This window comes from Megascapheus bottae, chromosome 3 (assembly GCF_031878675.1).
Source record: "Megascapheus bottae isolate mThoBot1 chromosome 3, mThoBot2.hap1, whole genome shotgun sequence".
Lineage (NCBI taxonomy): Eukaryota > Metazoa > Chordata > Mammalia > Rodentia > Geomyidae > Megascapheus > Megascapheus bottae.
In genome coordinates, this window is record NC_143511.1 from 8,080,937 (window position 1) to 8,094,393 (window position 13,457).

The 13,457-nt window shown below is 38.1% G+C and overlaps 1 pseudogene; it reads right to left on the reverse strand.

The window, feature by feature from the left end:
* Positions 1-1,564: 1,564 nt before the first annotated feature.
* On the reverse strand, positions 1,565-2,797 carry LOC150064905 (MLV-related proviral Env polyprotein pseudogene; annotated as a pseudogene).
* Between the last annotated feature and the right edge of the window lie 10,660 nt (positions 2,798-13,457).

Here is a 13,457-nt window from a genome sequence, read left to right on the forward strand (position 1 = left end):
AAGAATAAAATACCCCGCTTAGACAAAAAAAGTTCATAGCAGATAGAGCAATGATGTTTGAATTTCAAGGCAAAATCGAGTATCCATTACACTGGATGAAATCCTCTAAGAGGTAAAAGCAGATACATTGAAGTGGCTTGTGGAAGAATAAATGAACACGTTAATTGAACAACTCTTAGCAGATAGCGCAATGTCAGTGGAAGTAGAGTCTCTGATGTACTTGCTCAGAGACCACAACTTAATAAAAGCAGGTACACTGAATTTGAACGAGGAAGAATAAAATACCCCGGTTTGACAAGAAGCTTCTCAGCAGAAAGAGCAATGCCGAAGGAAGTTCAAAGCAAAAATCCAGTATCCATTGCGCTTGAAAAGTCCTCCAAGAAGTAAAAGCAGATACACTGAAGTTACTTGTGGAGGAATAAATGACCAAGTTAACAAAGAACCATTCTTGGCAGATAGAGCAATGTCGGTGTAAGTACAGTCTCCTTTGTACTGGATCAAAGACCACGATGAAACAAAATCAGATACACTGAAGTTGCATGAGGAAGAATACAATACACCATTTAGGCACAAAAGGTCTTAGCAGATAGAACAATGCCATAGGAAGTTCAACGCAAAAATCCATTATCCATTACACTTGAAAATAGCTCCGATCAGTAAAACAAGATACATTGAAGTTCTTTGTGGAAGAATAAATGACTACGTTTACACAGAATAAATATTAGCATATAGAGCAATGTGGGTGGAAGTACAGTCTCCTCTGTACTGGATCAAAGTCCACGATGAAATAAAAGCAGATACACTGTATTGACATGAGGAAGAATACAATACCACGATTAGACAAAAAAGTTCTTACCATACACAAAAATGCCGTAGGAAGTTCAATGCAAAAATCCATTATGCAGTACACTGGAAAAGTCCCTCAACAAGTAAAAGCAGATACATTGAAGTTGCTTGTGGAACAATAAATGACCACCTGAACACAGAAAAAATCTTGGCAGATAAAGCAATGTCGGTGTAAGTACAGTCTCCTTTGTACTGGATCAAAGACCATGATGAAATAAAAGCAGATACACTGAAGTTGTATTGTAAGGGTCGCAAAGCTCCCGCTTAATGGAGGACACCAAGAGACGCTTCTCATGCAAAAGCAAAGGGAGTTTATTAAAATACCTGCATGCTGGGGCTCACAGAACTCAGAGAGACTGAGAGCCCTGAACAAAGAAATAGAGAAGGTTTTATACAGTTTCCAGTGTTCTGAGTTCACACTAGGTCTCGAGAGTGGGGAATTATAGGAAACATCTGGTGGTTTCGATCAAAACAGGGTTGGAAGTTTGTGGTTTTTCCAGTTATAGGCCCACCCATGTGAGGACAGGCCGACCCAGTGCTTGAGTGTTTTGTCTGTCTCCTGGTGCAGATACACAGATTACAGAAGCAAGAATAGCTAGGTTAGTAAGACTGACTCCATTTTTTGTTTTAACTTTACACAGGCAAAAGCCTGTAACAAAACTACTTATAAATCATTTTTCCTTTCTTTCCCCCCTTTTTCTATGTAACTTCTCTAATCCTAGAGACCTGATTCTTGATTAACTAAGGGGTCATACTGCTGTTGTATTATCATCAATTTAACTTGTCCTACTTCGTTTCTCACAAAACTTATTATGCGGTTTAACAGACAAGGGCCTATTAGTAGAATAGTAAAAAGGAGAAGTAGGGGTCCTGTTATAGCAGAAATTAAAGTCGTCAACCAGGGGGAGTTGTTAAACCAAGATTCGAACCATCCTAGTTGTGCTTCTCGCTCTTTTTGTCTTTCTTTTAGACGTTCCCTTAGCCTGGTCATAGATTCTTTAACCACTCCTGAGTGGTCAGCATAAAAACAGCATTCCTCTTTAAGGGCAGCAAATAGACCCCCTTCCTTCATAAACAATAGATCTATCCCTTGCCTATTTTGCAGTACCACTTCCGAAAGAGAGGTCAGAGACTCTTGTAGGGATGTAACTGAAGCTTCAATCTCTTTTAAATCTTGATCTATAGCTGCTTGTAAGGTCTCAACACATTGTGGCCCTTGAATGAGAGAGGTGGTTCCTGTTCCTCTTCCCGCAGCGACACCTAGACCCATAAGTATGGCTAGAGTGAGAGACACTGGTTCCCTGCAATACTTGATATCTTTATATTCCATTTGATCTGTAAAGTCCTCATCAGTATGATAGGTGATATGGGGATACAATTTTACCAAAATACAATAATGAGCTGAGTTATTAAACACTTGAGCTGAAATGCATGGTGTCGGGCCGGTATTACATGCCCACCAAGTCCCCTGTTCAGGGGCTAGGTAGCTGGAGGAGAAGTTTACTTTTAATATCTGAGAACATAAAGAAAGTGCTTGTAGAGGGGGGTTCCCCAAGCAGAGCCCTTTTCCAGATACCTCGGGGAGAGTAAGCTTGTGATGTTTTCCCCAATCACATGTGGATGCATCAGAGGTATTGTAGGTCCCATTAACAGCTATGCCCTCATAATATGGGGGAGAGGCAGTCAGACACAGCCAACAAGACTGGTTTAGATCTGCTTGAGTAAAATTTAGGGCAGTGTAAGCCCCTACTATTAGTTGATATAACCTGTCACCATGTTTAGTGTTGTTTGAAATAAGTAGGGGTTTTAGAGTAGCCTGAGAGGGGCCTGGAGATTGGGAGACTGGGGACTTAATCACAATGCTGGGACCCGCCACTTGTGGGGAGAGTTCTTTTGGTCTCGGCAGCCCTTGATTGGTTAGCACTTTGTTGGGTCCTACAGGACTACTCATAGAGGTGCTTATACGAAGTCTAATTTTGAAAATCAGACCAAAATCATATCCTTGAACATAAAATCTGAGTCCCCATACCCTACCTGTGAGCCAGGAGGTCCGTGTTCCTGTCATTTCCCTGTGTCCTGGAAGGAGATCTTGAGTGGATTACATAGGGGCTTAACACCATAGTTACAAGACGGCATGGAGGGAGAAGTATTTCCTAGGACCGTATGGTTTCTTGTTACTATTGTCAAGTCCCCTGAGGGCTCCCAATAAGTTGTTCCCATTTTTTTCACAACCCCATTGTCTACAGTATAGGGACTCAGGTCCCCCACATTTATGAACTTGGACTATTTCATGCCCATCCCTAGGAAAACGTAAAAAGTTTGCTCTGCCAGTTCACAGCGTTTGGATGGTATTGAACAACCTCCTCCTTTGGGCGCCAGTAGGTTAGCTGTGAGGTCGTCATCCGGGGCATAATCTGGTAAGAATTTTCCTGGTTGAACATTAGGGAGGTCCCATGTGTCTAATCCTGCCGCTAGCTGGCATATGTCTGGATATAGGTTAGGCCACCATGTCCAAGGGGCTCTGTCTGAAGAAGTTATTGACCACACAACATCACTGGTCCCTGATATTATCTGCCAAGTCTGTGGGACTGGTTGGTGGGGATTTCCCAACATTAGTCTGAGACAGACGATGAAGGCGAATTTTAAAAAGATTACCAGTCTTCTCCATAGTCCAGGCTGCATCAGGTGGCGGTGCTGGTTTAAGGTGGGAAGCATGTATCCAGGATGCGATACCATCAACCTTTACTGCCGTTGGGGTGATGAGTAGCATTTGATAGGGTCCTTTCCACCGGGGCTCCAAAGTGCTGACCTGGTGCCTTCGGACGTAGAAGTCACTCACCTGGTATTGGTAGGGAACCACTGTGGCTGGAGAGCTGAAGTCCTTAGTTGCTTCCACAGAATATGCTGCGCAGCTTCCGATGCTCGTAGTCTATGAAGCAAAGGGGTAGAGTAAGAATAATCAAATACATCATTATAAATGTCTAAAATAGGTGAAGGGGAGCCATACAGTATCTCGAAAGGAGTTAAATTACATATGGAAGGCGAAGGGGTATTCCTTGCCCTAAAAAGAGCAAAGGGAAGGAGCATGGTCCAATCCTTTATGCCGGTCTCCAAGGTCAATTTAGTAAGGTCCTCGTTAATTGTTCTATTCATTCCTTCTACCTGTCCTGACCTTTGGGGTCTGTAAGCACAATGCAGTTTCCAATCAATCCCCAGAGCCTTGGCCAATCCCTGACTTACCTGGGCCGTGAAAGCCGGGCCGTTATCTTACCCGATTACCTTGGGCAATCCAAAATGAGGAAATAAATCTTCCAGGAGTTTCTTGACTACCACATGTGCAGTTTCTCTTTTGGTGGGGTAGGCTTCCACCCATCCTGAAAAGGTGTCTACAAAAACTAAAAGATACCTCAGTCCATATTTAGCTGGTTTGATCTCTGTGAAGTCCACCTCCCAGTATTGACCTGGGCAAGTTCCCCTTAATCTCTTGACAGCTGGTACTTTAGAAGGGTAGGCATTTACTACTTGACAGGCCTTGCAATCCCTTATCACTTGTTTTGCCAAAACTCTCGCCTCAGTTGTTGGCAAGCTAGAAAACTCAGAGTGTCCTTTGAGAATTAGCTGGAGCTTTCTAGGCCCAAAATGGGTGAACTGGTGAACCCATTGTAGGTATTTGAGGGCTCCATTGCTGGATCCATCTTTTTCCTCTTTTTGGTCATAGTTCAATTTTATAGATAGAGCCTCTTCTGGCTGTTCCTCTGTCACTCTTTTGGCTTCTTGATCTGCTCTCTGATTTCCTCTGGCTACAGGATCTGTCCCTTTTTGGTGTCCCAGGCAATTAACGATTGCCACCTCCTTAGTCAGTTGTAGGGCAGCTAACAAATCAAGAATTTCTTGTTTGTTCTTGATTTCTTTGCCGCCTGAGGTTAGTAGTCCTCGCCTCTGATAAATTGCCCCATGAACATGGGCCATGGCAAAAGCATAGCGGCTGTCTCTATAGATAGTGACCCGTTGTCCTGTTGCCAACTCTAACGCTTGAGTAAGCACTATTAGTTCAGCCTTTTGCGCTGATGTCCCTTCAGGGAGAGCCGAGGACCAAATTGTCTTCTTTTTGCTAACCACTTCCGCTCCCGCCCTTCTCTGCCCATTTTGTATAAAACTGCTTCCATCAGTGAACCAGACCATCTCCGACTGACTTAACGGTTGGTCTTTCAGGTCCTTTCTTGTTCCTGCTGCTTCTGCTAGTATGTTCTGGCAGGTGTCTGTCTCTCTTCTTTTTCTTCCTAGTCCTTTTTTTTTTTTTGCTAAAGGCTAGTACCCTACCAGTACGAGCCACATCAGCCTTCCCACATATCTTTTATATCACATAGGATCATATAACAATGTGGAGACATTTTTAAGTGATACTAAATAGGCAATACTCTTCCGTTTTCCAATTTAGCACCAATATGAATCATCAGATGAATAGGGCCATTGGGAGAGAGGAAAGCCAAGGGAAGAGTAAATGTGCAAGTGTAAAGCAAGATGAATGAAAATTAGAAGCCACAAAGTTATAAAGAAATGATGTGCTAGACAATCAGTATAGCTGCAGATGATAACTGGTCTTGAGCTTTGGTAGACCTCTCCCTAGGAAGACTTTCAGAGAGAAGCTTAGATTGTTTCTCACTTGGATGGTCAGGATTAAGCCAGGAGATAACCAGGCTATATAGAATTAAAAATTAAAAAGAAGTATTTTTGTTGAGAATATAGAATAAGGAAGGAAGAAAGCTAAATTCTATATTTAAGAATATCAAAATAAATAATAAATAAAAATGATATAATCAATATGAATAAAATAATAAATGATAAACAAACAAAATATAAAGTGTTTTGCCTCTCCCCAAATTAAGGTTTTAGTGTGGTTTTATGTCATGAGTGATTACAAACTTCCTTCATACAAAGTCTACATACTGCAATCAGTTAGAATACTTATTATTGATGATTAAAACTAATGGCAGTAAGCCATGGAGTTTTCTCCTCTGTACTTTCACAGTCTTCATAAAATTCTAAAAGGTAAAGGAAATTAACTTTATTTTACTGTTTAAGGAAATATATATGAAGAAATGAATCTCATAAAGTTGAAGTAATTTCCCTGCATTTCAAGGTTGAAAATGATAGAATTTGGGGCTGGGAGTTTGGCCTACTGGTAGAGTGCTTGCCTAGCATGCACGAACACCAGGGTTTGATTCTTCAATACCACATACATAGAAAAAAAAAGCTAGAAATGGTGCTGAGGCTCAAGTGGTAGAGCTCTAGCCTTGAGAAAGTCCAAGGACAGTGCTTAGGCCCTGAGCTCAAGCCCAGGACTGGCCAAAAAAAAAAAAAGAAAATGATAGAATTCTACTCTTAAGGCTATATTATTTCTACAGGTCACCTTAGGATCACAATGACTTTCTTTTTAAACTTAAGTTTAAGAAAATTTAACATAGCATTATCTGTTTGAAACAGGACATTAAGTACCTAATTAGAGTGCCTCTAATGACTACATACAGTTCTGAATTACATACATACTTAAACATTTTATTTATTTATTTATTTATTTAGGCCAGTCTTGGGCTCGAGCTCAGGGCCTGACCACTGCCCTTGGACTTTCTCAAGGCTAGAGCTCTATCTTCTGACTATTTATTCTATGTATGTGGTACCAAGGAATCGAACCCAGGTCTTTGTGCATGCTAGGCAAGCACTCTCCTACTAGGCCAAACTCCTGGCCCATACTTAAACATTTTTAAATTACATGATTTTTTTCTCAAATTCATTAGCCACACCACACACTCAAGCATTTTAAGGGGGTAGGAAAGTTGTATTTGTATTGAATATTTTAAAAAGAACAAAATGGGAACCAAGACATATGAAAGGGTATCAATGTATGGGAATTAATGCACCATCTATCTGGCAAATATAATGTAACCCTTCTATTAATTACAATAATAAATATATGAAAAAAATAAAAAGAACTAAACAACAACAAGGTAAGATATTTTGGAGTCAAAAATAATGTAGACTGGGCCGGGAGTTTGGCCTAGTACTAGAGTGCTGGCCTAGCATGCATGAAGACCGGGCTTCGATTCCTCAGTACCACATACATAGAAAAAGCCAGCATAGTGAAGTGGCTCAAGTGATAGAGTTCTAGCCTTGAGAAAGGCCAAGGAGAGTACTCAGGCCTGAGTTCAAGCCCCAGGACTGACAATAAAAGAAAAATAATAGCGTATATAGAATAGCACTCAAGGTAATATTCACCCTCAAAGAGACAGACATCTTATAGAGAAGAAATTAGCACAGCTTTATCAAAATAGTTTGTGATAGAGTATGGAATTTGCCTTTTGGGGGATGAATTTAGTTAAAGCTACTTTAAAAGAGTAGATGAAGCAAGCAATGGGAAGAAAAAGTATACTCTGTTAAGATTCAATTTATGCTATTCAATTCTACAATGACCCAGCAGCAATTATAGCCAAATGATTATCAGCTGTGGCCTAGTAGCTCACTGAGACCTGCCTGAGAATGAAGGAGGTTACTTCACTTCAGAATACTTTATTTTCAAATAAGTGCCTACAAACATCCACTCTGTCTTTACATGAAGTGAGCCCAAGAATACCCTTATTTCTCTATGACTGTGTATTGTAACCCCAAAGAAGTTATTCATGAGCTTACATCTAAGACATTAAAACCAGAGAAGCTGGTCTCTCAAGGAAATAAGTTTGTACATGATTTGCCTTTATTTGAAATTTATGAAACTAATAGTAAGAATAATACACAAATCTATTTGATTCTCTACTTTTTTATCAAAACGTCTCATGTCTATGAAGTACAGATTACTTGCATTAGAGACAAGATTAAGTACAAATAGAATGATGATCACTTTAAAAAAATTGATACTAAACACAAGAACTTGTCTATTCTCATTATCTTGTTTTGCCAGTCAGTCTAAACATTGAGCTAAACAATGTGTTCTACTTGGAGGTCAAGCAAAAGTGAACTAAGATATAGTTATGCCAGTGTACAATTAAAGATCACTCTACAGAATCAAGCCATGAAAGACAGGCTTATGAATAAGTATCTATTTTTTGGTCAGGCATAGAACATCATTCTATGTACTAAATGCATTTTAGTAAATATTAGTAAGACAATAATGTATTGAGCCCAAATGTATAAATTCCAGTCTAAAAGCAATATTCTCATATTAATCACTTCCAGTCTGTTGGACGTTGGATAAATTTTACTGTGGTTAGTAGTTTCCTACCTTAAAGTTTAAGCCCCCAAATCTTGAAGTACAAGGGAAAAAGGGAAGTTTGTTTTGATAAACTACTTAATAGTAATAAGTGCATTTGGCAGCCATGACACTTCTATCACTAATAACAGCAAGTGACTTAATGTTAAGTCAATGACTTTTATAGGAATTTGAATTACTAGATGTGGTCACTGTTACATTACAGCTGGAAATCAGCATGGAAATTGCAACTGTGCCCGATAAATGTTAGCTGAGTAATAATCTAACTAAAATACAAAGCCCTGAGTTCAAATCTCAGTATAGCCAAAGGAGAAAATGGGGGAGAATGAAGAAAGTGAAAAGCATTTATAAAATAAAAATAAAGCATGTAGGCATGTTGAGTCTGCATTCTTGAACTGCACTGGTTTCCCATGGTGAATTCAAGGGAGTTGACATTCTCTGATTTACAAACTTTACCACACTTAACATTATACATCAAATCTCCTTACCTCATCTACATTATCTGTAGGGTCTTTGATTCACAGAACCTTTCTTTATATTACTAACCATTTATGTCTTTTTCTAAAATAATATTTAACTGGTTTCTTTAGGAGTTGGTTCAACAGAATCAAACTATATTATAGTAATTTATGAAACAGGTAGATACAAAGGTGGAGAAGAGCAAGCATTTCAAACAGACAGCTCTGAGAAAAACACAGGTTGACCCTGACCCACTTTAACATTCTGTGATGTCTCAGTCCATTTATTTCTATTACAAGAGCCATACCTGAAATAAAAATGCTTAGATTAAATAAAATCCTATTAACAAATTATTCTTTTAAAGCTATACAGCCTCTTGGCAGGCGATAGCCAAAACAAATCAAAAGCAAACAGGCAACATTAAAAATAAGGTCCTTTTTACACCAAGTGGAGTTAGAACATTTCAGGATGCTCATGTAAATTCCAGTAATACATTCATGTTCACATAGGTTCCCTGAAGATGTAATGCTTTGTTGGTCAAGTTCCACTGTTCTGAATTACAGCATTACAGCATGCAAGTACTTAAAATCTGTAAGCAGAAACTATAGCACATCTTCCTCACATTTCTCAAGCCATTCTAGCAGGAGTTTCTTTGGTAGAAATTAATATTACAATATATATTTGGAAAAAGAATCATGTCTCTGCAACATATTATCACATAACTCAGAAAAAAAAGAAAATAAAACCTATCTCACTTGTTCCCAGTCCTCTGTCCTTCTGCAAAATACGGCTGTTATCTTCTTTAATAAATGGAAACAATATTTTAAAAAAGTAATCTGTAAAATGTTACATAAAAACACATTAAAAGGACACATAAAAGTCAACATCCAACAAGTCCATACTCTCAAATGCAATTTCTTAGGAAGCACTTACTACACCCTCCATATCCCTCTTTCCTTCCCAGGGAGAAGATAATAGACTTATTGGTCACTGATAGGGGCTGGCACTAAGTTGGTGAAACAAAGACTTTCTCTCTCTCGAGATGTATTGGAATGATGGGTTGATTAGGTCATGGCCTCTTCAGTACTATGCATCTAAATGAGAATTAATATTTGCAGATTTTGTTGAGTTTGGTAAAATTGAAACTCTGTATTCAACCTTTCTACTGGTCCTTTTTTTAGTCCGGGTTAAAAGGAGAATGCAAGACTTTCCACAACTCCATAATTAGGTCATTGGTATGTGCCTTCTCCATTCCTTCTATTCAGAATCATTATGTTGTTAGCATTGTGTAGGATGAAAAAATAACTTTCTTCAGAATTGCTTTTGGTTTCTTTTTTCTTCTAACAAGGCAGCTACTAAAATCCAGTAAAAATGGAAACTAGGACCAAGTTGTTAGAAACTCAGTAGAATAATTTAGTGATGGGATTACTAACACTTCATTTTGCTGAACTAGTCTAGAGAATTGTATTTTTTCAGCTTATATCAGTTTCAAGAAGAAACATTAGATAAGAATCTCTATGACATGTAATTACTTCCTTCTTTCACTTAGAAAGCTCTCTAAACATAATATTATCTGTTGAATCCCCTTAATTAATGATTTAGGGCTCATCTTTGTGAGCATCCATTACTGCACAATGTGGCTATATAGTTCTATGCCTGCATTATTTTTCTCTTGTTTTGCAATGTCAGCTGTCATTTCTGCTGTCACTGTGTCTCTACGCTTTACTTCTTTACAGTTTCTAATCTGTTGTGGTCTGGGAAACTAGATAACCAAGTCAATTAGAATGCCATGCTAATGGAATCAGTAAGGTTCAGAGTGGGAGCTGATAATTTAAACACATGACTTATATGTGGAGTGTTTTTTTTTAATTTTGAAAGTTATTTGGGTAAGTAGAACCTATTTTTGTAGAAAAATAAATAAATAAATAAATAAACCAACTCTGGAATTAAGACAGTGGAAATGGCTATTTGAATGGGTCAAATATATCAGTATTTAGTATTAAAATATTTCTTTACAGAAGTCTCAGTTTTAAAAAGATAAGCAAAACCAGGTTTGAGGTCGTTCACGCCTGTAATCATAGCTATTCAGGTGGCTGAGATCTGAGGATCAAAGTTCAAAGCCAGCCTGGGCACAAAAGAACCTGAGACTCTTATCTCCAATTAACCTCTAGAAAATGGGGGTGAGTGGGGCTTGTCTCAAGGGTTGGGTGGTGGCCTTGAGCTGAAGAGCCAGAATTATTTGGCTTACCCTTTTAGAATTTTTTTTAATTTTTGTTTATTTTTGTGGGTTTTTGTTTTTACTGTGTTGATTTTTACTACTATATGGTCACTTTCATTTTGAAGATCCTAGGTAGGAAAGAAGGAAACACTTTACATTTCTATGGTCTTGAAAAGTGCCTAGAGAAGAGTCTAAAGTAGAAAAATGAGTTATATGCAAGACTTTTATCTATAAAACAATTATTTTGAAAGAAGGGAATAAAAGGATAGCAATTAAAAAATCTAAACCCTTTTATCAACTCATATTCCAAAGAACAAACTGCAAACAGAATGCGGTGAGGTGAACATGTCGCTTTTACATCAATTAGCTTTCTGCACAATTAGCTTTCTTGCACAATTAGCAAGTATCTGTACCTAGCCTGAAATGCAAAGCATAATGTAAAGCATGAGCATTATAAAATGGAACATTCCAAAATATAAAAGTATTCATAGAAGTGTCTATGGTATGAGTGATATAGCCCCAAAACATATGTCAGTTGGTACTTTTTATGTATTGAGTTTAAAAAAATACCCAGGGATAACACAACAGATTGATTTCCCAATGTATTTTATTATCAGGCCACCAAAGCCTTGGACCAAAGATGATGTAAGTTAGGAAAAGGAAAATATTTTTTACATCTCTGGACTTCTTTCTTTGCTTAGAAATATCATGAGCAATTATCTTCATAGTGTCATACTGAGTAGGCTGGGATGGGACTACAATGTATATCAAATAACTACCACTGATACCAAATACTCATGGCTCATTCCTGTAATCCTAGCTACTATGGAGGCTGATTTTAAGGATCATTATTTGAAGCCAGCCAGGGCAGAGAAAGCCAAGAGATTCCTATCACCAATTAATGAGCAAAAAGCCAGAAGCCAAAGTATAGCAGAAGGTTGCCAGCCTCAAGGGAAAAAGCCAAGTGAGAGTGCAGGGCTTTGAATTCAGACTTCCATACCAGCATGTGCACATTCACACAGAACTGGCATTTTAAAAAATGTATTTATGTATAAATAAGGCATGTACATACACTGAAGCACTCATAGCTCTAGTATCATCTTATAGCACAAACTAGATCTGAATACGCATTTGAAAACTGTATTTCGGAGGGGAGTATGAAGTCTTAAAATTCAGTACATATCCTACAAGTTAATGAAATTGAGGGACAGGGTAGCCTTGGGAGAGATAGGAAGAATGATAAAAGGGGTGGAGTTGGTTCAAAGCCATTGTATCCATAAACTGCTTCGTAGAATGACAACTTCTTTGCAAAGCCACTTAAACATAATAAAAATAAGATTCGGAAAAGAAAATCATAATTTGTTATTTAAATGGACAGTACTGGTATGGTTGCTTGATTCTGTAATCTTGGCTAATAGGGAGGCTGAGTCACAAGGATTACAAATTTGAGGATAAGCTAAGCAACTTAATTGGACTTTGTCTCAAAAAGCAAGTACAAAAATAGTTGTGAATATGAACTCCACAACATTTGCCTGGAATGCAGGAGGAGATCCTAACTTTAATTCTAATTACTAAAGAAAAAGAACGTTACAGATCAAACTTAAAATGTTAATATTTTCACTGGTTATTTCATGTATGAACATGAATATTAACCACCTTGTTCTCCATTGTTTGCCCTCTGATCACACAGACCACTTACCTATGGTGATTCCAAAGACCCATCTGAAATATCTGTTCTCTTATTGGACACAACAGATTATGTGATGGATTAAGCTGGGTTGGAAAATTTACAATACCATCTCAATAACTTCACGGTTCTGCTAAGACACTTTTCTAAAGGCATTTTCTTTTAATACTTCAAAAGTCAATAACTACATTTCAGATGGAGGCAGGAAAGGAATCTCTAATAGTGGTGCTATCTTTGTAGGTAGATATATAGAGAGAGATTTATAAATGCAAAGATGAAAGGAAAGCCCGGCCTTGCTTAATTCACACCCTCAGTAATCTTTAGGTGTAAAGGTTTTCAACTCAAGAGTAAATAAAGAAAGGAGTGAAAAGTTGGATTTGAGGAAGAGAGGCTCAGGAGCACAGAACTAGTTTCAATACTCTCATGCCATGTAAATGGAAATGCTTTTTCTCAAAATCAGATTTATAGGCTCACCCACCATGACAGGTTCACAGTGACCTGTTATCCCATAAAATATTTTGTTAGCCATCCAAATACACAGGAGCTTTTTTTTTAAAAAAAATATTAGGTTTGAAGAAAATGAAAGATTGTTGAAGTCTTCATTTTAGTTCTTTAGTAAGGTCTAAAAAGGGCTGGGAGTTTTGGCCTAGTGCTAGAATGATTGCCTAGCCTGCACCAAAACCTCGGTTTAATTCCTCAGTACCACATATACAGAAAAAGCCAGAAAGTGGTAGAGCATTAGTCTTGAGAGAGCCCAAGGACAGCACTCAGGCCCTGAGTTCGAGTCCTGGGACTGGCAAAAAGAAAGAATAAATAATAAGGTCTAAATATAAGCCACCCCCCCAACCTTCTATGTACGGAGCAATATAAAGGAATAAAGCAGTGTTATTCCAAGATGGCATTGTGAAAATGTGTGATACTTCTTTTCTCTCTTTTTTCATGATCAGGATTGCATCAGTCAGTTCATTGGTTCTCTTTACGACACT